This window comes from Dermacentor andersoni, chromosome 4, assembly GCF_023375885.2.
Source record: "Dermacentor andersoni chromosome 4, qqDerAnde1_hic_scaffold, whole genome shotgun sequence".
NCBI lineage: Eukaryota > Metazoa > Arthropoda > Arachnida > Ixodida > Ixodidae > Dermacentor > Dermacentor andersoni.
In genome coordinates, this window is record NC_092817.1 from 220,986,003 (window position 1) to 221,010,552 (window position 24,550).

Genomic DNA, 24,550 nt, shown 5'->3' on the forward strand with positions numbered 1-24,550 from the left:
GCTTCTGCTAAGCTGAATGGATCTTGTTAGCCATATTCCTTACACAGTACAAACAAGACACTTAATGCAAGCTGGATTTGATGGCTTGCACTTGTTTTTCTTTAGACCAAACTTAAACATGAACAAAAAGCTGTACACAGTGGGAACACGAAGTGATTACAGTTGTCCGAATGGCTCCTGTGTGCTTTTAAGAGTTAAGAAAAATGTAACATTTAAGGGCAAGTAGGAGTGAACTCTTTGGAACAGTGGAGAAAGCAACTACTGAATTCTTTGAGGCACTACTACAAGGTGCTGCTGCTGATGATGACAGCAAATGTGCTGATTCTGTGGCATCACCAATAACACACAATAGCAGTTTACTGTATTGTCTGTACAAGCCCTCTGAAGTATTTTGAGCAAGTTTGGAAGGTGTTTTATCCTGACAACTGAATTATGTCGTACTGAGTATGCACATTACAGTTATCAAATTACAGGCTGTGTATTACCTTCTTCCTATAAGACTAGTTTGTATTGACTTCTGCAGGTGCACACAACTAAACTGTGCAGCTTTGTTGCTTCTTTAATTTCACCTTAACGGAGAGTCCACTGTACGTGTACGTAATGTGGATGTATTGCAGACTTCTGGCTATCACTGCACGGCCTGTGAGTGTTTTCCTTGGGCAATTCGCCTACTGTTTAAATGTGGAGATACCAGGGCGGAAGTATTTCAAGCAAAGGAAATTAGATGGTTGGAAACTTGAGATGCAATTTGCTTGCTTTGAATCCAAACTAAAATTAGCACGAAAAGATTGCACGAGGCATTTTCTTGCAGCATGTGTGCATGAGCAAAATTTCTCAGTCAATCCGCAATCATGATGCTGCACTCTTCAATGATCTTACAGGTGCACATTCCATCATAGGCTGCCCTGGAACACCTCAGCAGATTGTCATCATGCTACAAGAACATCAATGTCTTAATGCTAGTAACCATAATAAACATATTGTCTACCGATATCGCTGTCTACTGTACAAGAAAGCTACGCTAAACAATCTGGAAACAACCAGTGAGATTGTGCTTCTTAGCTAGATTGCGAATATCCACAAACTTCAATTAAGGAACAATACCACTAAGTGAGGTCACTTCACCACAAGAAACCACACTTTTCATCGAACAAAGATGGCATCACTGCACATATGAAGTGCCATTTAGCTTCAGAGGCCTGCAATTTTGCAAAATCTTAAAATGGTAGGTGCAAAATAAGTAATTTTAAAGCTGCTTTAAAACCTCAGTGCATTTCGGTGAGCTGCCACAAAATATGAAACAGTATGGGCAAAAAAAGAAATGTTGAAAAAGTCCCATAGCTGTGAAACAAGAACACTTTCTGTGGTAAGGGGTGGAAACCAGGTTTATTTTACAGACCATGATACAATACGTTGAATTTTCTAGAGGCCAGTCATTGGCGCGATAGTTCTTTTTTTAAATTACAAACCCATTTACTTTTGCCAATTGTGGGCTTCTCCTCCGTACTCCTGGGACAAAGGAACGACAACACAGTAGTGCAAACAAACACAAGGGCATTTATTGCACCTTTCATAGATCAATGCCTGCTAGCCGAGTTGCTATACACAAACATGCCGATGGGCGCGCGACAAATCTAGAAGTCCGACTCACCGCGACCGGATAGCGAGCGAATATGTTCGCCCCATGCTGGATCCTAACGGCTGGTCGTCCGCGTGTACGGTCACGAGAACAGTGGCGCGTTTGAAGGCGGCCACGAGAGACAGTCTCGCAGAAGCATGGATCGGCGCCCGCGCGGGACGTCCGCGCCGCTCCACGATCTTGAACCAAAAAAGGAAGTGCCTTGTCTTTCGGCGCCCAAGTAGCCCCGCCTGTCGGTGGCGTTAGCAGCGCAACACTCGCGCCCTCTCTCGTACTGCGCCTCAACCACTCCGACCACCGCGGGCGCCAGGAAACGCGGTGAAGCCGGATTACAGGAGACGCGCCGTGTGGGAAAACAACATATCAGAGGACGCGTGAGTCGCGCATCCCCACATCCCCCCAACCTTAAATCACTACATATTCTGGCGAAACATGTCCCACGCTCTAAAATCAACGCATGCTTCGCGAACAGGGTAGTACATACAACATTGGCCGCGCCGAGGAAATGTCCACACGCTGTCCATAACATGCGAGCCGACATTGTCCCTGGGTACTGGCGTCCGCCGATCACAGCAGCAGCTTTGCAGACTCGACGGCACGATTCCAGGCCAGGACTCCGGAAACGGCGACGCAGCAGTCGGTACGAGCAAGCGTCGCTCGCGCCCTGCTGGCGAGAGCCGCAGTAGCTGTCGGTGACCGCCGGTTCTTTTCTCCGCCGCCGAGGGTTGCGAGCTAGATGCAGGCGGCCGCCGTAGTCGCTGCGCCGAACCGGCCACAGCATCACCATCGCCCGGGGTGGCTTGATCGTAGTCCGGGGCAACAGCGCAGACGATGTGCACGTGGCAGCAAACCAGGGTGACTCCACTCAGGCTGCGTACAGTCAACACACTCGGCAAACAATAAAGTAGTGCAAGGGAGAGGAAGTCTGCATGCGCATCGCCCACGTGGTACGATGTTCAACTCGGCTAGCAAAAGATCGGGCAGCAACTCAGATGCTAAGTTCATGTGAACGAAGCTCGCTTCCTTGAGTCGAACGAGTAATTTCAATTCGTGCGAGGCTAAATAGAATGAGGGAAGCAAATCGCAACATCTCAACGCCACGGTCCACCAGGTTGTGTCCCTCCATGTGCGACAGGCAGCTTCAATACAATACAATACAATCTTTATTGTGCATAAGGAAAACAAAGTACATATAGCAGTTCGTAAAGCCTTAGGCCTAAAGCGTCGCTATCCTGACAACAACCGGCATCCAAAAACAACACCCAAAATGAGCGCAAAACAGGCAGCCGCGAGGAGACGTTAGCTCTGTGAGGTGGTCCTACTCCGCTCGGTGCACACAGCATCCGAGTTGACGGCGCCCACCGTCCCAGACGGTGTCGGAGCGCCCGGTGCCAAGCAGCAATACCAGTCAGCCCGTAGTGCACCCGTGGCCCGCGGCCACTCGGCTCCCAGAGCCGCAACTTCAACAGAGTCAAAGAGATAGAAGAAGCTATTTGCATAAGAAATTCGGACCACCCACGAGGCTTCCGTACTTACTTGCTTCGGGCTTGCCAATGCTCCGCGGGCGCTAAGCCTCCCTCTCCCAGGATGCAGACCACGTGGCTCTCGTACCGACGAATGTCATTAAAAAAGCACTTGCGAAAAGGCTTAGCATGTTGACATGTGCAAACACTACAGCCACCGTCGCCTCGCCCAAGAAAGCACGCCGCCAACGCTAGCGATCAAAATCCACGCTAGCCCTACGCTTCGGTTCAAACAAAGGTCTCGAACGAAGCAAAACTGTTAAATCTATCGTCCGATGCCCCAAGAGGTCCACGTTGGGCAGCCAGATGTGGGGTTCTCCTCCGTACTCTTGGGACAAAGGAACGACAACACAGTAGTGCAGACAAACACAAGGGCATTTATTGCACCTTTCATAGAGCAATGCCTGCTAGTCGAGTTGCTATACACAAAACATGCCGATGGGCGCGCGACAAATCTAGAAGTCCGACTCACGGCCACCGGATAGCGAGCGAATATGTTCGCCCCATGCTGGATCCTAACGCCTGGTCGTTGGCGTGTACGGTCACGCGAACGGTGGCGCGTTCGAAGGCGGCCACGCGAGACAGTCTCGCAGAAGCATTGATCGGCGCCCGCGCGGGACGTCCGCGCCGCTCGACGATCTCGAACCAAAAAAGGAAGCGCCTTGTCTTTCGGCGTCCAAGTAACCCCGCCTGTCGGCGGCGTTAGCAGCGCAACACTCGCGCCCTCTCTCGTACTGCGCCTCAACCACTCCGACCGCCGCGGGCGCCAGGCAACGCGGCGAAGCCGGATTACAGGAGACGCGCCGTGCGGGAAAACAACATATCAGGGGACGCGTGAGAGTCGCGCATCCCCACACAATACATCCCTCAATATCCGCCGACAAATGCCCAGGTATGTGTTAGCACCGACTCTTCGCAGAAGGAAAGAAATGATCGGAACTGTAAATTAAAGTAAAGCAAGAAGGTGTTAAGATGAGTAATAGCTTGTCCCCTTTCAAACGACACGCATTTGCACTTGTACCATTCAAAGCTTTGCATTATGACAAATTAAACAATGTAAGTTACTGTGATGAATACTACAACGGAGCAAGGTGAGCAGCTTAAAATGCGCTGCACCTTCGCACTTCCAAATATTTACATACAACAATATGCAGCACGTTCCAGCAAACATTCGGCAAGTCTTTAGAGAAAGATGGAGCTGTCAGTCTGGAAACACCAACTTGAGATTGCTAGCAGCAATACGCATAAGGTATTAGTATGTGTTTCTCTAATGAGTAGATAATAGCTTTTTTAATCTGCATTGTTGTAATTTATACCACTTTCACACAGCCTTCATTTGACTGTTTCCAAGAAAGCCCAGAATAGGCAAATGAATAAACGTGCCACATGCCTGACTTGCAATTGCATTGGTGTTTATGTGCCATTTATTATGGTGTGGCTGTCAATTAAGTGATATTCCAGATTTAAACAACCGTCAGCGGAATTTTTAAAGGGTAGCTTTCTTTAGCTCTTCCGCCCACTTTTTGGCTTCCGATTGCAACTGTCTTGCCGATTATACAACTTGGGTCACTAGTTATGTCCCACAGAGTATGTGTCAGATGCTGCCTGCTGTCTTAGACAATTGCCGTCCCGGGTAGAGTGCAGACCAGTACCGGATATAATGCAAACCGAGGTGTCTCGGGATGCCAAATGATTTAAGCAAGCGCAGATATGAACTCCTACACAAATGCACTTTCGACCTGCCCTCCCGCATAAATATGAATCAAGTACCTTGTTGCTTTCAAGCAAGTGTAGGAGATGACGATTTCCCATTTTCTCAAAGACTTTGCATAGACAGGTAATAAGCACATCAGGCCTGTAGCTAGCAGCCAAATGGATGACTCCTTTAATTTCTCTCCTTAAGAACAAGAACTACAATGACTTCCTTCATGCAGAACCTTAAATGTTTGCCATAATTGAAAAAAAACTATTTGTTTCGAAGTGTTTTAATATCTCATAAATGTTATTAAATCAGGTGCGAAGTGCAGACGTATCACAAAAATTTGAGGCCTTATAAGTACAGCAATGATAATGGCTCATCAAGGGCATAAAGTTTTCATTCAGCTATTTCATATAAATATCTCAATAATGTGCGGCTCTAAACAAATGTCAGAAATCTGCGCCAGGTACATTCGCCTGATCTTAAGTGTTCACTTGGTTATTGACCAAGGACAAAGCATAGGTTTGCTTCCATTTTAGCCTTCTAAGCCAACCAAGTCATCACTTTTCGTCTATAAGATCGGGTCATTTTACTCGGTGAAATGCACGACAGCCTGCCAAATCTCTGGAACGTGGGAAAAGAAAGCTTCAGCTTACAATTGTGCGCAACAGAGGTAACTACATCAGATTCTTCGAGATCTGAGTTGAGAATGTTTGCACGACTCAGCAAGGCTATGATGCCAACAATATGCACAGCCTTGCAGTAGACATGGCGTCAAGACTGGGTCACTGGGTTCTTCAATCTCACAAACGGCTCACAATGGCATACTTTCATATGGTAGACAGCAACTCACTCAGGGCCTGACCCTACTAATGACAGTGCGAAAACTGCGGTTACATGGATCCATTGCAGTGAATATAAGTCCATACCGCGGCAATCGGTTACTGCTCTCAACACAGCACATGGCGATGTCAACGTGGGCATGCATGCTTGCCACAATTGTCTGTAGAAGAATAGCTTACAAAACCCAGCCATGGACAGAGGAGATAGACATACAAGCGCTAACATTCAACACATTTATTTGAAGCATGATGAAACATATTTGAACACGTATTCAAAGTAAATGTGTATGTCACACAGCTATGACTTCCAAAAATGATCTAAAATTGACCCAAGGAAGTGCTGTTTCTTTTCCGAATAATCCTACAGATGGCAAGCTTACGCATTATTTTTTATTAAATTCTGGGATTTTAATTGCCAAAATTAAAATTTGATTATGAGGGACACTGTAGTGGCAAACTCCGGGTTAGTTTTGACCAGCTGGCGTTATTTAACATGCACCCAATGCACCGCACACAGGCGTTTTTGCATTTCACCCCACCGGAATGCGGGCGCCGCGATTGGGATTCAATACTGCAACCTCGAGCTTAGTATTGAAACGTCATAGATGGTCGTGCATTGTGTGCCCAACCTGTCAATCATCATCGCCACAACAATTAACTAGCTTTTTTTCCTTTGATGTTACGCCAGCTTCTTCAAACAGCGGATGATATCCGCACATTCTGTAATGAGTAGGAAGAAAGCTGTCCTTCTGCTACGAGACGAAACATCTAAGAATGAAGGCTGACAGTTGCGGCCAAAGTGACTGACAGGTTGGGCACACAATTTTTAAGCTCACCATCTGTAGGATTATTAGGAAAAGAACTCGAGTTTCTTTGAGCCGTTTTTTTGCAGTTATGGCTGTGTGACAAGAGCACTTGCTTTGAATTCATGCTATATACGCTGTGTCGTGCTTCAAATAAACATTTGTTGAATGTTAGCACTTGTGTGTCTTGCTGCTTCCATCTGTGTCTTGGTTTCGTGTTACTCATCTACAGTTGCACACCAAGGTGAAAGTGGTCTAGTCAATATTATCATCTGCTGGTGGGAGAAGTTCGTGTGCGACGACGCCAGAGATATGCATCTGTAGAACATCCCTCGGGCTCTGGGATGCCGCATGGTGCACAACATGCTGCTAAAAAATCGCTTTTTTGCTCTGCAGTCTGCCATCAAATGTAATATATTGTACTTCTCTAATATTGAGTGCTATTATTATTAAAAATGCATGGTATTAGAAACATTTTGTGATGACGTCACTGAAGTGTTTTTTGTAATTAATGTTTAAGGCAATGCTGCCTTATATTTTTGTAAGGTAAATGCACTTTCTAGCAGAATTTTATATATTTCAAAAATTTTTAAGTGAACTTATTAAGCACAGGAGATCAGGAGCTGCCACTGTGTGGGTTCATCTGGGATCGTTGAGGTGAGTAGTCAAACCTATGGTCTTTTGGTTCGCAGCTGGATCTCTAAACCGTTTCAACAAGAGACATGCGGAGTGATACTACTTGATGACCAAACCTGCACAGCTTCTACAATGTTACATGCTAAATATGAAATGGAGTATAGTAAGTATTGTGGTAGCTGATAATAGGCTTGTATCTGCTTGGCAACACAGCAGCCAGTACACGTAAAGTATAAAAGACAAAAACATCACTTCAAAGGAAAAACAAAACCAAAAAACAAGAAAGCATCATGCTTATACTTTAATTAGAAGTTTCAGAGAAGCGGGACACAATTTGCACACCCTCGCAGTTCTAAAAATTCCGTTAAAGAAGTCTACAAGCTCTGAAGGAAATGCTACGAACATCTTTGATAAGCTTTTCAACTACATCACAAAAACGGGGGTCTTATAAACCATCAGATGATTTTTCAAGGGTGTGTGCACCACCAGCTAGACTGTGCTTCACCACCGATTCACAGTGGCAATGCGATTATGCCCATGAACATGCTACCAGCGACGTGCGACTTTTCCGTGTCCTGCATGGCATGTTGTGAGAGCTGAAAAGGTTTATCTAAGAACCCAGTGCAGGAATCGCCCATTTTGGAAACTGCGACATTATTTCATCCCTTTCATTCTCTATGTCCTTAAATAATGATAAAAAGTGGCTGTGACATTAACCATCCCGGCACACAGCAAGAGCTCGCCCTCGTACATTAGACAAATTTCATGAGCTTAAGGAACAAAATGTCCTGTTCTTTAATGTCATCTATGCAGATATGTGCTGTCAAGCAGTTTTCCCAGTGTGATTACACTCTTGTAAGGGCAACATCGCTACGAAACACGTTTAGTTTGCACCAGAATTTATTGACCTACAAGCTACACGGTAAAGAAACAGTAAAAAATCTGAAACATACTGAATGCTCTACGATCACGGGGTAACAATAAACATTAAAATGGAAGTGTTAATAGCTCCGCAAATCGTCACAGAAAGCTAACAGTCATTCATAAAAACACCCAGATTTATTGTAAAATAGAGCAAATGTATTATGTTGATTTAGAGATCCAGTGCACGAGAGTATATGTAGTCTATGTTCGAGGACATGCACTAAGCCAAAACACAAAAACGTCTACTCATTCGCCTCGATGAAATGACTGCATAATCAAATGCGCAAACCTCGAACACTGCCGCGCTGCGAAGCTCGAGCGCTTCAACTTGTATCGCAAGGCATTTGCATCGGTAGGCATGAATTTTCACGGCACGTTCGCTAAATCGTTGTCAACTCTCCCGGTATTCGCATCTTCGAAGACATAAATAGTCGTAAGGAAAGAACAGGACTCACCAAAACAGATGGCTGGATTGTTCGCGGGATAGTTCGACTATTACACAAGCTTTTGAATATTATTTATTTACCAACCAGTCCTAAAAGAACGGTTACAAATGATCGTATCGCGAGGTCGAAAGCGCAGAAAGCAGCATTCAGTTTACTCACGTTTACAGGGAGACGAGAGTCAGACACACAATTTTCGCTGCGGTGTGTGCACTTTAGGCGTTTAACCGCTTGCAGAAAAGAATAAATCAGATTTGATCTGTTATTTACCGCGTAGCATGAGATCGAGACTACTCATATCATATATGAATGAATGTATTTGGTTTGGTTTGGTTTGGTTTGGAGCCTGTAGATATAGCACAACCCACTACGAGGGATTGGCCATGAATCGGGTGGCAGTGGGTTCAAAAAGAATAAATGCCTAAAACGTATTTTTTTTTTACTGAAAATGTGATATTAAATTAATTCTAATCGTTAATAATAATTTTCATGCTATAGTTTCTTAAGATTAGAAGTTAATATTTTTTTTTTGGTTTCTTGTTTTGGAAAATAAAACAGTAGAATTAGCATGAAAGTCTCCTTGTTTCCATTATAAAATTATATGAATGTAAACAACTGCCATGTCTTTTTTTCTTCACCACTGCAGGTGGCGCTTCGCAACGCCATCATCATCATCGAGGCAGAAACTGAAACCGTTATAAAAACGCAGCATAACGTCTTCAGGCTTGTTAATAAATAAAAATAAATCAAATTATTTGTTCTCGTGCACGCACTTGCAGCATAGATTTGCAGCTAACACGCGTACGCGTGCGTTCTGGACACACACACGAACGCTAACTACAAGGATTGACCTAAAGATTGTTCACGCGTATTCCAATATAATTAAAAAAGAAAGTAATTTAAAATCACTGCGCATTTCAGTCAGCAAAACCAAGATGAAACTAACAAAAAATGGAAGTCTGTAAAATGCCGCCCCCTTTGAATGAATTCAAACTCAAGAGAGGGAGAGAGTGAGAAAGCTCTATTGAAAAATATTTGCGCAGAGTATTTACGCCTATATGCTACTCTACAGGGAATAGGATGAAGGAGAAAGGTGCTAGAAGAAAGTGGGCAGGAGAAAAGGGGGAAAAAGTATGCAGGTCTGGTGACGTTATCAGCAGTAAGTATCTGATGTGATTAAGTAGATGGTAAATACAAAATAAAATAAAATCACAGTCTTGATGAGGCAACGTGTGAGTCACAGTTTAGACAACAAACCAATTGACTCAATACATAAAACTTTAGGGCTTTGCGCTGTTTTGATGGGCAAGGCCAGGGACTCGGCATCGATGTCAATGTCAAGGGGCCTTGGTCAAGCTTTTCCATGTTCATCTTATATTGACTTTGCTCGTCCCTGTAAGCTGGGCACTCAAGCAAGGTGTGCTCTAGAGATTCCATGGAGTCGCAGTTGTCACATGGATTTGTGGTCTGGCCAATACGAAAAAAGAGGATTGTTCATGTGTGCAACGTTCAGTCAAAGCTGGTGATAGAGGGTCTCCAAATGCTGTGGTAGACATTTTGGTAGCCTTGATTGTAGTTCTGGGTCGATGTTGAGCAAAAACCTTCAATTCCCTGAAGGTGAGGACCATCTTCTACGCCGTTCATTGAGCACATAGCGCTTCGCCATAGCTGAAGCCTCACTTTTAGTGAAAAAACACTTTTATAGATTTTACGTGAACACGTCCTTTGCGGGCTGCCTCATCCACTTTTTCATTACTTGTTATACCGCAACGTCCTGGAAGCCACTGCAATGTTTTCACATGTCCAGCGTTAGATTCCAAGTGGCGTACGTATGCTATGTCCTGAACCGAAATGTGATGCTGATTTAGTGCTTTTCGAGCAAAGGCTTTGGAATGCTGCTTTTAAGTCTAAGATTGACCATTGTTGTTGAAGCTGCCGTAGTATGTATTTTAGCGCCTGTTTCATCGCGTACAGCTCAGAGCTCAAACAATGTTCATGACGTTACTCCCTCTAAGCACCATGAAAATGTCGGACCAGTGGACGGAACGAAAATACCACAGGAAGAGCTACGTTGTGTAGACGAGCCGTCGGTAAATATGTGCTTCGTAGTGAAGTACTTGACGCTCAAGGTGTAAGACACTTCCATTGAATATGGAACAGTAACTCGAATACTTGGATTTTTTAGAAGTTAGAAGAGCCACAGTGAGGTCTGTGACCCAAAGAGAACAAATCAAGCCAATTCGTCTACTCGGTAAAGTACTGTAAAATGTGGGGCTATGTAAGATGGAAAAACATTGTCACAATGATCGCAAAGAAATTGCAGGAGACTATACGAGGTGTGTTCAAAAATAAACTTAACTTTTGAACTAGCGTGCCCACCGCCAGAGGGAGCGTGCTGCTAGTGTTCCTGTATATGCTCCCGCAGGGAACAGAGTTGCGCATAGGTCCGCCGCCGTGATCCAGCTCTGCAGCGAAGCCAATGCTCGCGCGCGCAGGAGCCAAATGCCGCGCGGTGTTCCGCCTTTTTCTCTAGTGGTCGCGAGCTACAAGCGCCAATTGTTCGCAGGCGCTTAGCAAAGGGCACTTCTTAATACAGGCTACGCTCGAACGAGTCATTCGTGCAGCCGGAGGGGGTGGGCTTCCAACCAACCGAAACTTTGTATGTACCTATGTAAATACGCATATACAAACAGACACACGAACGTACAAATAGGGGGTAGGACCGCCTTCGATTCCCCAAAATAAGGTATTCCCGTGGCTCGAACAGCTCCAAAGTTCGCTCGCAAACGCGCAGTACGTTGCCACAAAAATCGGTGTAATGATTTTCAGCATGCATATGAAGTTGTCTTATCATGGTCAGAAAGCAAGAAATGTTTTAAAGAGTGTTTAGAACTTCACACACGTAAGGTGGACACTTCGCGCATTTTGGCTGCCGAAACCAGCCGATTAATGACCGTCGACAAGAGAGCTATCGTGCCTGCAGTTATGTCAGTGACCGTTAACAGAGCGCCATTTATCACTAACCATCGTTCACAACAGCTGCATGTTTTCGATACATGCGGTGCAGACACAGATTTAAGCGAATTTCAAATGTTGACATGCGCACATTTTAAGCAAAGCTTACTTTTATTTACTATTACTATTCAGTAGTACTTACTATTTAGTAGTGCTTACTATTTAGTAGCAGCAAATCTGCAAGTAGAAAAAGATTCAAGATGCAAGAGCTTCTAGCTGCTCCTCTCAACGCACGATCGACGGTCCACTGATTGCAATGGCGATGGTACTGACGGAAACGACGAGTTTGCATGAGTCGGCGATGCGCCCGTAAAGTTGGCTTCGCAGCGGCGCGGATCATTTGACGTCATTTTTCGCGCTCGGCCAATAGCGGTGCGAGCGGCGCCGGAAAAGGTATGCGCAACTCTGCTCCCTGCGGGAGCATATACAGGAACACTACGTGCTGCGGCTGCTGAGCGCACGTAGCGGCAGGTTTAGACAACAAGCTGCTATTTACCATGTATCGCTCTGACCGTTAGTTGGTGAGCTACAGCCGCTGAAGTGAGCACGTTCGTAAGATTAGTGCCAAAGTGACAATGAAAGAGCTTGAAGAACAACATTTGTGTGCAAACTTTTGCTACAAAACTTTGAAAACCTTTCACAGAGAGATTTCAATTGCTTAGCCAAGCAAACGAGGAGGACTGTATGTGTCGCACGTAATGCAATGAATGGTTTAAGTGTAGAACACGGCAGAATGTCGATCGGTGACGATTACTGGCCTGTACGATTTTCCACATCAACAGATGATGACCATGTGAAGAGAGTTCGTGCTATGATTCATGGAAACTGTCGTTTAACTGTTCGAGAAGTTTCTGACGAAGTTGGCTTTAGCGGACAATTTTACCATCAAATTTTGAGTGACAAACTTGAGATGCATTGTGTCAGTGCAAAATTCGTGCTGCACTTGCTGACTGCCGATCAGAAACAGACCCGTGTTGAAATTAGCCAGGAACTGCTTGCCACTGCCCAGTAACAATGAAAACTTCCATAACAAAATCAAAATAGGTGATAAGACGTCGGTTAATGGCTATGATATTGAAACGAAGGGGCAGTCGTTCCAGTGGGTGGCAAAGGGTCTCCTCCTCCAAAAAAGCATGGTCAACGATCAAGGTGAAATTGGTTGTGTTTTTTTACTGCAATGGCATCGTTCATCAGGAACTTGTACCACACAGTCAGATGGTAAGCAAAGAAGTCTACCAGGAAATTCTAGCACGTTTCAGGGATCTTGTATGCAGTAAGGGGCCTGGATTGTAGGAGAACCAGACTTGGATGTTGCATCATGACAATGCACCGGCTCACGCGTCGCTCCTTGTTCGCAGCTATCTAGCAAAACATTACACTTTTGTTGTGCCCCATCCACCGTATTCTCCAGACCTAGCCCTAGAAGAAGTTTTCCTGTTTCCCAAACTTAAAACCACATTGAAACGACATCGTTTCCAAACCATAGAGGAGATTCAGGACAATGAGACAACAGACCTGCGTGCCATCCCAGGAAGTGCGTGCCAGGAGGCTTTCCAAAAATGGAAGAAACGATGGGGAACATTGTATTGCCGGTAGAGGGGACTACGTTAAGCGGGACAACGCTTAAAATGTTGTACAATAAGCAACAAAAATGTTAGAGGAAAAGTTGGGTTTCTTTTTGAACACACGCCGTACACTCAGTGACAACCTAATAATTACACAGAAGCTCCACCCGCAAAACAAGAGTGCATTTGCCCCCTGCTCAAGAGAGATGAAGCAGGACTTTGATTTGGGTGAGTTGGTTCAAAGTTAGTTGGGGAATGCAGCGCAAATAACACAGTGACAAAGAAAACACGGAACACTAGACGAGCACTGTCTAGTGTAATCTAATTTCTGCAGTTATTCCTTGTCTCGTGCGCTGTGATTCACTTACTATACAATAACTGCTACTTCAGTACATCTGTTCAGCAAAGTAATTTTCGAGTACATTCACTGAAAAAATGCTGCAAGATTGGCTTAATATTGCTAGCATGGTCAAAAATAAGTCATACTGTAATCAATGAATGTGTGAAAAAGAAATTATAGGCTTTAATGTGCCAAAACCACAATCGGATTCTGAGGCACGCCGTAGTGGGTTACACCGGATTAATTTTGACCGCCTGGGATTCTTTAACGTGCACCTAAATCTAAGTACCCGGTGTCTTTTCACTACGCATTCGTCGAAATGTGGCCGCCGTGGCCAGATGTGTGAAAACCATTGAAAAACAAATTTCTGAAGATATCATTGTGAGGGCCCTAAATCATATATAAACCAAATAGTGCAAGCTATATTATAACACAGAGTCCTGAATGCTGGTGCGCCTCTGAATAACAACTGCGGTGGGCATGCTACTCATCTTGTATACAATTTGATTACTGCTTGTATTTATTTATTTATTTATTTCATAATACTGTGAGCCTTTCTCAGGCTCTAACCGGAGTGGAATGTACAATAGGTGGTACAACAGGTTTGGTGTTCCGAAACATGAATGAAAAGATACATACCTTTTATAAATAATAGAATCAAAAAGTGTGCAGAGTTGTAGAATCATACAATTCATGACTCATAATCAAGAAGGCTATGGCTACAACACATTTACGAAAGCATTTTCAAAGAAAGATTCAACATTCGCAACAAAAACATCAATTGACAAATCATTCACAATATGGCGGGGCAGGCTATTCCATAGTTCTATGGATCGAGGAAAAAAAGAAAATTTGAATAGATTACATCTAGCAGCAAATGGCCGTACGCACAAGTCGTGATTGATTCTTTTGGAGCGGTGGTGAGGTGGCTTTAGGTACACGTCTTTAGTTATGCTGATGCAATCATGATATAACAGGAAAAGAAATTTCATACATGCAGTTAGTCGTCGGCATTCTAACGTCGAGATGCTAGCCCTTTTACGGAGAAGTGTCACGCTATCGTAGCGGGAGTAACGGGAATAAATAAAACGGAGTGCTAGGCTTTGAATTCTTTCAAGTTTCGTTTTCAGGTAAGACTGATGGGGGTTCCAAACTATAGCGCTGTACTCCAAGATGGGTCTTACTCGAGTCATATAGGCGTTTAGTTTTACATGCGCTGATGCAGCTGACATTTTTCGTCGGATGAATGCAAGTTGTCGGTATGCTTTTGTACGTATGTTATCTACGTGGGATTCCCAACTCAATTTTTCAATAAACGTTACACCCAAGTACTTTACTTCATTATTACGCGTCACAGCAGATCCTGATAAATGGTAAGTAAAATAGATGGGAGTTTTTTTCCTTGTTATGGTGACAGATGACGTTTTGCTTACATTTATTTTCATATCCCAAGTTTTACACCAAGAATCAATGTTAGTTAGTGTTAAGTGCAGATTATTTTGGTCATCTTGTGAACGAACTGTATTGTACACAACGCAGTCGTCTGCAAATAATCTCAGTACAACATCTGGAGTGACACAGGAAAAAATGTCATTTATATAGATTAAAAAAAGTGTAGGTCCTAATACTGATCCCTGTGGAACACCAGAGCAAACGTCTAGGCTACTGGATTTGGCATTTTTTATTTCGACGTATTGAGTACGGCCTGAGAGGTAAGCTGCAATCCAGGAAACTATGTTTGAATTAATACCAACCATTTTAAGCTTCGCTATTAATTTACAATGTGGGACAGAATCAAAAGCCTTTGCAAAGTCTACGAACACTGCATCCACTTGCAAACCAGAGTTAATAGCAGCCGCGAAGTCGTGTAATTTCAAGTAATTGCGTAACTGTTGATAGTCCCTTCCTAAAGCCGTGCTGGTTTACATATAAAAGCTTGTTGCTTTCCAGGTAAGTTATGACTGCTTTGTTAATTACATGCTCCATTAATTTGCAGCAAGAGCTATTTAGTGATATAGGCCTGTACACGGTCGTCCACTTCCAATTTGAACACGGCTCCGGGCGGCCGGCGAGGCCGGCGCTCCGCGGAGCGCCGCTCGTGGGCGCCGGGGTAACTAACGCGCCGGCGCACTGGCAGCCACAGGCGTGGCCTCAGCCGCCAGCACACACTAGTGCAGGCGCGCTGTAGCAGACGACGCGGCTGCGGCCACGGTTGTGGCTGCCAGTGCGCCGGCGCGTTAGTTACCCCGGCGCCCACGAGCGGCGCTCCGCGGAGCGCCGGCCTCGCCGGCCGCCCGGAGCCGTGTTCAAATTGGAAGTGGACGACCGTGTACATGCTTACCAAGAGCCTATTCCCATTTTTTTTGAACACCGGGACCACTTTCGCACAAAGCCAGTCGGTGGGCACGGTTGCTGTTTCCATGGATACGGAAAAAATTTTTTGAAGAAGGGGAGACAGTTGTTGCGCGTATCGCTTTAGGAAAGCATTGGGCAATCCGTCGGGCCCAGGCGATTTCTTTTCATCAAGCTGTAGCAGTAAGTTAAGAATGCCGCATTCTGTTATGACAAGGTCAGGCATGCGGGAGTGGTATTCCGCTTGATTGAACTCTGAGGTACAAGCACGGGTGAACACAGACTGGAAATAGTGATTAAAGGCGTTCGCGATACAGTTTGCGTTATCCGTAATGGCTCCGTCTATTTCCATTTGGTCGATAGACGCCCCCGGTTTTGCCAAGTAATGCCAGAACTTTCTTGGCTCGTGTGTCATAAAATTGGTCAGCGTATTTGTGAAGAAATTGCTTCTTGCTGAAGAAATTTCTGCTCTGAGCATTTGCGAAAGTTCATTTATAGCATCGACGTTGGTTTTCTTCTTACGCATTCTTTGTAACTTTCTTTTGAGGTGGATAATACTGCGTGTAATCCAAGGTGTCTTCCTGTTTACGCGTTTTTTTATTGATGCGATAAATTTTTCTTCACAGTACGCTACTATTCGTTTCAGCTTTAACCATAAGTCATTCGCGTTTTCAAATCCCGACTGTAAAAGACTATCGAGCGTTATTTCAATGTAATCAATAACACTGACATCGTCTGCCCTGCTGTAATCCTTGACAGATATACGAGGTATACTGGTGATTTGGTTGGGACTGAAACTGAAGTTATCAAAAGTCAGTAAAAGCATTTTATGGTCCGAGATTCCATTTTCGATACTGATATCAGGGTTTAGCGTCTTGGAAACGAAAGCAAGATCAAGAATGGAGCTTGCTTGCCCTTGTATACGCGTACTTTCTTTCTTTAGTTATGCACATTACTTCACACAGAGTCCACTCAGCTACTTCTGAAACCTCTTAAGCTCTAAAAATAAATTATGGAGCGAATCATTTCAAATTAACACAGGGGTTATGGGGGGCACTGTAGTCACAAAGTTTCCTACAGAAATTTCTAGAGAGAACTCTGTCACTATTGTCACTGGAAGCTGCAAGTATAGCAGTTCAGCCAGAATGGGAATGACGGTGTAACGACTGGTAGTACATAGATTTGCATAAACTTTGTCCTTCTGACTTCTAATCGCTTTGTGACTTGACGAGTTTATCATACTCAACAAAACATTGCTTTATATATACAATTCACAATGGTTACGCATTTGAACAAAGACGTATTAACTGGCGGGGTTCGAAAAACTAGTAAACTAGTATGATTGCGTGGATATTTAGAAAGTGCAATAAGCAACACCACAAGACTATTTAAAGCCACAAGCACAAACAATAGACAAATACGTGTACTGCCCAATGTTCTCTTGGCAGCTGAATGATCGCAGCACTACAGTTTCTTCTAGCCATTCCTGTCGGAAAATTTGGCTATAGAAGGGAGGGCATCTGATTAATTTTGAACACCTAGGTTTCTTTAATGCGGACACAAATCATGGAACATAAGTACTTTAACACTCAGCCCTTCAGCACTACAACTGCTGCGGCCAGCATCACACCTGTAATCTCATGCTGACCTCATAACCTTAAATTCAAGTACTTTACTTTTTTAGAACGGAAGTACCACATCTCCCAACAAAAGACATAAATACATGTTTATCAAGCACGTAAACAATGCTTGCCGTGTTCGTCCTTTCTTCATCCTGTTTTCCATCAATTTTGCGCTGTTTCACTACTTTCGCACCATACACCAACTAGTCCAAGCCACAACCCTAATATAAACCATACTACCATAAAATAGTGCATCATTATTCTTAATGATGACGGGGCCAACTGTAATTTTCCTGTTTGAACACATGAAAAATGAAAAAAGTAGATATGGCTTGTAAGCAACCATCCCTAAATTGATTTCAATAAAGTTATTTAAAAAAATTATTAATCTAATCAACTTAATCTTTTAAAATAGACACTCAAATATGTTTAATACTTCTGAGCCTTTTTTGTCACCATGAAGTGCCTAATCAAACGTACAGGGTCTTGCTTAACACATCCACTGTGATGTGGGTTACTCTCCCTGTACAGAACTGAACATGCTGGTAATTGTTATGGTGCAGAAGCAACAGCATTGTGAAATATAAATACAGACAAAAATATTCATGCTACATTTGATTACAAATGGCTTGAAGAAGCTGTAACGCAGCAGAAATTATGCGGACATTCGTTTACTCAATAGAAACTGTGAATATGTCTGCAAAATGCTTGATGGGTCATGGATGGCCAATGTTTGTACCAACCATTGAAGCTGTGATATCTACACTATTCCATGTAACACAACAGTGAAAATTTAACTGTTTTTGACTGGAACACAACAACAAAACAGCAGCAAACAAATGGTATCCTAGTACGCCTGCCAGCAGAGTGTGGTACAGCAAAGTAACAATAGAGGTGTTCTCCCAACATGCTTGCACGAATACACCAGTAATATCTGACATAGTCAAAGGAGGAAGTGGTGTGCTTATAGCTTTGAGCCAATTTGACATGATGACTTTTCAGTATTTTTACCATGGGAATGAAGAGACATGCAGGAAGAAGTGCTTCCACATGCTGTATAAAGATGATGAAACAGCATGCCAAATTAAAGAAAAGGTGCACCGAGTTCTATGTGTCCATTATTGCCAGCAGCCACACTCGGGAGGTCAAGGTTATAAAGCAAATACAGCAGACACTCTCTGCAACAAATGTCAGGCAAACTATTAAATGTGAACGTAAAACCCCATAATTAAATTTTTAATTTAACTCCTGCGGGGACGGTAGAGTATCCGGATCCCGTGCAAGAGGACCGTGATTCAAATCCCGGTGCCGCACAATTCTCCACCGGAAAATACAAAAAAAGAAACCGTGCCTTGAGAAAATTGCACAAACAGGCCTGGAGTGCGGCCTGATCCCGGTGACCAGAACCGGTAACGCACTCTCTCACCAGAGCAGGATTGGCCACCCTGGTGCAGTACTTGGCCACAACCTCCTATATGAACACAACAATCAAACCCCGGCCCTCAGTCCCCAGCAGCTGCGAAGCAACTGACCACGGCGGCGGTCAGACCTGCGACGCTGCAGAGGGTGCTAAGAATCCCTGGCTCCGGACAGGCCGCCATTGGAATATGAACCTGGCAACGTTTAACGCTAGAACGTTATCTAGTGAGGCGAGTATAGCAGTGCTGTTGGAGGAATTAGATGGCAGTAAATGGGATATAATAGGGCTCAGTGAAGTTAGGAGGCCAAAAGAAGCATATACAGTGCTAAAAAGCGGGCACGTCCTGTGCTACCGGGGCTTAGCAGAGAGACGAGAACTAGCAGTCGGATTCCTAATTAATAAGAACATAGCTGGTAACATACAGGAATTCTATAGCATTAACTAGAGGGTGGCATGTCTTGTTGAGAAACTTAATAAGAGGTACAAAATGAAGGTTGTACAGGTCTACGCCCCTACATCTAGTCATGATGACCAGGAAGTCGAAAGCTTCCATGAAGACGTGGAATCGGCGATGGGTAAAGTCAAAACAAAATACAGTATACTGATGGGCGATTTCAATGCCAGGGTAGGCAAGAAGCAGGCCGGAGACAAGTCAGTGGGAGAATATGGCATAGTCTTTAGGAATAGCAGAAGAGAGTTATTAGCAGAGTTTGCAGAACGGAATAATATGCGGATAATGAATACCTTTTTCCGCAAGCGGGTTAGCCGAAAGTGGACGTGGAGGAGCCCGAATGGTGAGACTAGAAATGAAATTGACTTCATACTGTGCGCGAACCCTGGCATCATACAAGATGTAGACGTGCTCGGCAAGGTGCGCTGCAGTGACCATAGGATGGTAAGAACTCGAATTAGCCTTGACTTGAGGAGGGAACGGAAGAAACTGGTACATAAGAAGCCAATCAATGAGTTAGCGGTAAGAGGGAAACTAGAGGAATTCCGGATCAAGCTACAGAACAGGTATTCGGCTTTAACCCAGGAAGAGCACCATAGTGTTGAAGCAATGAACGACAATCTTATGGGCATCATTAAGGACCCTACTAAAAAATCCTATTTGTTTTCAAACGGGTTTCATCAAATAGGGTTATGGAACGGGACCCCGTTTGACCCTGTTCAGTCCTGACCCGTTTAAATCCTGTTTAGGCCTGTTTAATCCTGACCCGTTCAATCCTGTTTAATCCCGACCTGTTCAATCCTGTTCAATCCTGACCTGTTTAATCCTGACCTGTTTAATCCTGACCCGTTTAATCCTGACCAGTTTAACCTAGTCCTGTTTACTCCCCTACCGAGACGGTGTTCAGTTACTATTGTCTGATTTCGCTCAATATAATTCCCCCGTTAAACTTATTTGGTAAACTTATGGATTTGCAATCAGCCAAGCAAACAAGTAGATCTGCATTATGTTTGCTCCAAGAATGACATTGTCACAAACAGGTTTGCCAGTATGTTGCTTGATTCAAAGATGAACACATTCTCAGCATTAATTCATAACAAATTCATAAGGAACTACTAGTACTCGATATTTTATGTAATACATAGACAAAAAATAGAATGAATGCCAGATTGAAAATTGTGGGATAAAATTGGAACAGTTTGTAAAGACGCACTTGTATTTGCTATAGGAAAGAAACGTAACAAATATTATGAGACATACAAAATGTATTGCCGCCAAATAGGCACCATCTCCAAAAAAATAAAAATTTTTCATTAAACAGGTCTTCCACTACAATAATTTAACTGCAAACACCACAGTTGGGCGTGCCATACGACGAAGCAGTTCCTCCATGTAATACATAACAGAACATTGCATATCTTGCAGTAAACTCTTGTTTTCTACTCCGTTTTCTTGCCGGCATAGCATTTCTTGTAGTTTCTATAAGTCTCCATCTTGGCAGGCTCTCAAACACTTCAAACAACCACAGACGGGCCAAAGCAAAATGCAAACACGAAACTAACTGGGCTTCAGCTGCCAGTATTCAGGGACTGTTTGCACTGTTGTTGCTCTAGGAGTCAAAGTCCAATGAAATGGCAGCATCCTCTGATTCGCTGCTGCTCACTCTATCAATAAAATCGGTTGCAGACACAGCGAGATTGCGAACTCTGCTATCTTTCGAAGCACATGCATGCCGCTTCCGAAGGTGGCCATTTTTGCCTTCTGCTTTGATGTTCGCAAAACTTCAGAGTGCGTTTAAAAATCACCGCCTTGTGGGAAAAAAGTGAACTGCTTAGGAAACAATATAAGTTCTCCTCCATGTCCAATGGCAGTGTGTCTGTGAGCAGTGCAGGTCTCAAAGCGGTGTTTCAATCCATTAACGTGGGCTATAACAACGCCTAATGGCGCGTTAGAAGAGCTAACAGTAGTTGCAGTTCTAACGAACCAGTTGGGAGCATCGTTGAGGCTGCTGGTAGTTTTCCTTGTCTAACAGCAGTATGTCCATGACTGGCATCACACGTCACATGTATACTGGGTGTCGAGCTCTGGCAGACCAACCGTGTCAGCTTGTGCTCACACCGTTGACAGGAAGAGCTTTAGCTTGTAGTGGTGCGTCCATGCCCAGCGTTGCAACCATTGGCACGTACACAGCTTTTGATTGATGAGGCTTAGAATTGACTTTTACTCCAGGTGTCACTTGTCACATGTGACACAACACCCCCGCAACTCCACACGAGTTTTCACTCCTTGATGACTACTCACATACCTCAGCGCCGTGCCCACACTTTTACTGCACCCAACACTCACAACACTGAAGTTCACATGAGAAGTCACACCACCACATAAGCTATCATGGCACACACAATATGCTTTTTCACACACACAAGGACGATGCCACTCGGTGTCCATTGAGCTCCACCAGATCAACCATGCAACACAGCAAGTTGTGCTTATGCCTGGGACAGGAATAGCTTTAGCCAGTGGTGGCATCCATGTCAAAGGCTCAGAAGTGTCCAAAGAGATATAACTTTATTATATCTGATTGGGTCCAGGGGTGGCGGTGGTCGGGTGACTAACCCCCAGTCCCCCCTTCCTTAGAAGGCGGCCATTCAATACTTGCTGCCGGCGTCTTCGGACAGTCCAGAGTTCCTCCTCTGGGTCCAAGCAGTCAAAGCTCCCATGCAGTAGGCTCGAGCAAGGATCGGTCATGGCAGGAGTGCCACCTCGCCAAGCCTGCCTCTGAAAAAAGATGTCTTAGATTAAGCCACAAATATACTAACTGTATTTTTTCAACATACTTTACAGAAACAGACACCATATTTATTCAAATGTAAGGTGATTCTCAATTTACTTGGCTTAGAAGTAATCTCCCACCTTATTGTGAGGCTGATGGCTTCAGTTACTGTTAATATGGTAGCAGCAGTGCCATGTTTTAAGTAATCTAGTTGTAAACTTCGGAAAGCAAAACTGCACTTGCCACCAAAAATACAAAGGGAGTGCCTTTGATAAAGTCACAGAGAGAACAATTTAACTGCCCGAAAATAATGCAATGGCAGCTGTGACATTGAGAGGCTTCCATAACTAAAGCCTGGCATGTTTACGGTAAACACTGAAATGCTGAAAATGCAAGCAAATGCACCACAATTGCACATAAATAATGAAACCACGAACATACGGCAAGGGTGTACTTTGTCTCGGAAATAGAAAAAATATTACAATTAAAATGCAAAACGATGCTACAAAGAAATGGGAAAGGACACACAAAAGTGCATGCCCACAGGGCTTCATTCATTGTTACTGTCAACTGCAGTCTCAAAACCGAAAGGAAGGATGAGTGCTGTATGCCTGTCCCTGTCAGCAAGAACAGGTCATCTTCCGTGAAATCCACCAAGGTCTTCAGAGGTGCCCATGACACAATAGAGCATGGCAAAGTTGATTACACAGTGAGCTGCCGCACAACTTCGAACACTGCTTCTATGACACACCTGCATAAGTGCCAACTGCACTAGGTCACGTTTAACAAAAGAAATCTTTATATCTGTATCAGGGATCCAAATGTAGGGCATGCTCAGAAGTGGAAATATTGCAATAAAAGTAAAGGTTGCATTATATTCATGCAAATACAATACGTCAACAAGTGTTTGTAAGGAGAGGCATAACAGATATGCAGAGCATGCCCATGTGCCCTATTTGTTTGTTTTTTTCCTTTTAGAGAAAGCCAGAAAACAATATATGCAAGCAATTGCCCAGCACTTGTCTGCGATTACTTATTACGCGATATAAATAATGCATGCCAACATGTATTTGTAAACACAAGTTTGTCACATGAATTGTGAGCACTTCCTTTGGTCACTATAAAGGTCATGCAAGTTATTTCATTTAAGTAAATCTTTTGTGTCCGAAAGGAAGTGCTCGGGTGGGAGTCAAACCATCGACCTTGTTGGAATTAACAGGGATGACTAAGCAAATTAAGGGGAACGAGCAAGTAAATTAAGAGGAGGACAACCAAGAGGGATGACCAAGCAAATTAAGGGGGATGTGTACATCATGTCTCCATCGTTAACGCATCAGCACTTGGGTCTTCGCCTTTAAGTCTTAGGGATAACATAAGAGACCATGTGAATTTTCTTTATGGCCTTATTCTTATTGGCTAAACAATGAAAGTAAACACATACCGAGAAAACGGACAAGACACGGTGCTGCATTTCGTTACACTGTTTAGCCACAACGAATACATACCAACTAGGCCACTTTACTGCCTCTACACCTTATAATAGTTTGCATATTCTTCTTCCCTCTCTGAACTGAGCAATCGTCTCATAAGTGAATAAATTACCTATTTTTTTCTCATATCTTGGAGCATTTCTCCAATGAAGTAATTCAGTTTTTTTTTTCTTTCACCCGGGTCCTTGTTTTCGGGATGCCGATCCACGAAGTGGGAAAATGCGTCTGTTAGAGGAAAGAAAACATATTCGGTGTGAGTGTCAGCACTGATACTATAGTACCGTATGTAAGAACAACTTGCAAGCGGCACTTACTGTTTAAGGCCAGCAGTTTTTTTGGCGTCATTGGCTTTTTGGCAGTTGTGTCAGGGTTGTTCACGAACCTTCGGCATATTTGGCCCTTGACACTGCGTTGTTTTAATTCGGCCGCTGTCCACAAGCAGCGGGCTCCCTCTTTGCAAAAGAGGGAGTCCCGCGGCACACACATCAATGCTGCCCACTTGTCCGACGGTATGACAATGCCGTGTCCAATGTGGACCTGTGCAATTATTAACATTGAGAAAAAACTAAATACCAAGGGCATAAGATTGCAAAAGAACTAAAACAGTAGTGTCTCTGAATTACCTGGCCATTGTCATCCTCAAAGAAAGGTGGCAGGTGCCACGGGACATCGCCCCCTTGTTGCTGCACATTCAAGACAAATGAAAGTGTGGTGTCCAAATACTTTCCTATAATCATATATCTAAGGCAGAAGCAAGCAACACAACACAAAAGACAACCAGTAAAATTAAGACACAGGTGCAAAATTCAGCAATAAGCAAAAAGTATAAAATAATAGAACTTCCTTCTTGGGCATTTTGGGGAGGTTTATTAAACATTTTTGGCATCCTATCTAGGGCCCCCCAAAAAATGTTTAATAGATTGGAATCTAGAGGTGTGCCAGCAGCTGTTTGTGATAGGGATGTGCGAGTAGTACCTTTTCCTGTATCCAATACAAATTGAATAGTACCAGAA

At 43.9% G+C, this 24,550-nt stretch overlaps 1 long non-coding RNA gene across 1 annotated transcript; it reads right to left on the bottom strand.

Annotated features, from left to right (window-relative positions):
- Positions 1 to 21,777: 21,777 nt before the first annotated feature.
- LOC140217215 (uncharacterized) lies at positions 21,778 to 24,246 on the bottom strand. Its single transcript, XR_011893744.1, has 4 exons — positions 24,161 to 24,246; positions 23,852 to 24,074; positions 23,650 to 23,762; positions 21,778 to 22,052 (listed from the first exon to the last, which is right to left on the bottom strand). It is a non-coding gene; the product is annotated as an uncharacterized lncRNA (long non-coding RNA).
- Between the last annotated feature and the right edge of the window lie 304 nt (positions 24,247 to 24,550).